Source organism: Nylanderia fulva, unplaced genomic scaffold (assembly GCF_048542155.1).
Source record: "Nylanderia fulva isolate GAGA-0341 unplaced genomic scaffold, ASM4854215v1 Scaffold1584, whole genome shotgun sequence".
In the NCBI taxonomy this organism is placed as follows: Eukaryota; Metazoa; Arthropoda; class Insecta; order Hymenoptera; family Formicidae; genus Nylanderia; species Nylanderia fulva.
Window position 1 is genome coordinate 1 of NW_028189822.1, and position 2,500 is coordinate 2,500.

Here is a 2,500-nt window from a genome sequence, read left to right on the forward strand (position 1 = left end):
TAAGCGCGACGATTCCGCTGCTGCGTACGAAACGAGAAGGAACCGCGCGGCCAACACACTAGAGGCGTGCGCGCCACATAAGAGCCATTCGGTCTTGCGACACCGACTCGTGGCAATGCTGTGCTCGTAATAAATAAGTGTGCGTTAATTTTGCGCGCGTTCGGCGACGAACGAGAAGAGCCGCACCGTAATCCCCGGCAAAGAGGAATACGAGACGACGCGAGAGTCGAACGTACGTTCTCGCGAGACACGCAACCTCCAAGCATGAGAAGACTTGGCGGCGGCGCGTTCTGCGACGATCGTATATTATTTTATATATTTGTGGTTTCCAAATCAAACATTTTATATAAATGTTCTCTCCGTGTCAGAGTCGCGACTCGACAAAATCCGTTCTCGACCCGTTTGGGCGATTCTTCGTTTGTCAACGTCGAGAGCGCGACACGTACAATATTAAACTCTCCTACCCTCTTATAGTACCCAACCGACCGGCCAAGCGGTCGGCGACGGTACGGAGAGCGGTCGAAACACGCCGGAGTGGCGAGAGACTCGAGAAAGTACGTTTACGACTCGTCCGGACTCGCTTGACTCGTTCAACGCGCCGAGCGCGACGTATCTCTTATAGTACCCAACCGGCCGGCCAGGCGGTCAGCGACGCACGGTCCTACGCACGGCCGTATGCGAGCGCGAGCGCCAAAAGGCGCGTTCAATCGAGACATTGTCGCGGAGAGCGAACGATCGAAAAGTCCTATTGTACGATAAAATATTATCACGATAGCCGTATGGCGAATGTCTAACAACGATAATTAGCATTAATTAAGAAGGAAACAAACGAAATGCCGGGACAATAAGGTATAAGCACCGACGGTACCTCCGGGCCGGGCAACACCTCCGGGAACCACGGCCGACCGGCGACATCTCCGGGCCGGGCGACACCTCCGGGAACCACGGCCGACCGGCGGCACCTCCGGGCCGGGCGGCACCTCCGGGCCGGGCGACACCTCCGGGAACCACGGCCAACCGGCGACACCTCCGGACCGGGCGACACCTCCGGGACGGGCGACACCTCCGGGAACCACGGCCGACCGGCGACACCTCCGGGACGGGCGGCACCTCCGGACGACCGAATGATCTCTCGAAGTCAGACGACCGCCGGCGGTACCTCCGGAACACTTAACGACGATTTACGGCGCCGCAACGAGGAGAGCTACGTAAAAACGTTTCGGACGAAAGTTACTTACTATTCGGCGCTCGCTCGACATGAGGGCGCAGTCCGATTACTAACTCGAAACGTGTCTTTCAAACCCACGTGTCGGAGACATATATTTCGAATTATTACGGATGATACGCAACACGCAAGCTGCGGTGACCGCGATTACGGTACGGAACACTCGCCCGATGCGAAATCACGCGCGCGGCAACCGAGACAGCTCGTTACGGGCGTGATTATACGTGCGGCACCACATAACGGCCGGCGTCAACTTAAGGGATCGGACGGCACCTCCGGGACGGGCGACACCTCTGGACGACCGAATGATTTCACCAAGTCCGTCGCCCGCCGGCGGTACCTCCGGGGCACTTGACGGCGAGTAGCGCCGCTACGAGGAGATAATGCTACGATACGGAAATACGTTTCGGACAAAGGTTTCGTACTTTTCGACGCTCCGCACGACCGCGCGACACGATTATTACGATATCTGCTAATTCCCGGCTACCACTCGTCGGATGCACAATCTTCGAGATTCTACGACCGATAAGTGGACGAATGCAGGCAGGATGCCGATAAGCGAAGCCGGAGTGTTTGCACAAATAAACTTTCCGATGCGTCCTCATTTAATTAATCTCATTTAGCTCGCTCGTTAGCGGTACAAGCGAGAACTCGGGAACAGGCGCAAGTTCGCTCGCGACGCGTTGCTCTCGCCGGCGAGCAAGAAATTTTTCCAGGCCCGATAGCGGCGTGTTGCCTTGATTAGCGGGCGACACCTCCGGCGGCACGCGCCGCCCGTAACCCAAGTACGATCGCGGCGTGTTGCTTTCGTTGGCGGGCGACACCTCCGGCGGCACGCGCCGCTCGTAACCCAAGTCCGATCGCGGCGTGTTGCAATTGTTGGCGGGCGACACCTCCGGCGGCACGCGCCGCCCGTAACCCAAGGCCGATCGCGGCGTGTTGCTTTCGTTGGCGGGCGACACCTCCGGCCGCACAAGCCGCTTTTTCCAAGTTTGCTCGCGGCGTGTTGCTTTCGCCGGGCGAGCGACAAATTCTTCCAAGTTCGCTCGCGGCGTGTTGCTTTCGCCGGGCGAGCGAGAAATTCTTCCAAGTCCGTTCGCGGCGTGTTGCTTTCGCCGGGCGAGCGAGAAATTCATCCAAGTCCGTTCGCGGCGTGTTGCTTTCGCCGGGCGAGCGACAAATTCTTCCAAGTTCGCTCGCGGCGTGTTGCTTTCGCCGGGCGAGCGAGAAATTCTTCCAAGTCCGTTCGCGGCGTGTTGCTTTCGCCGGGCGAGC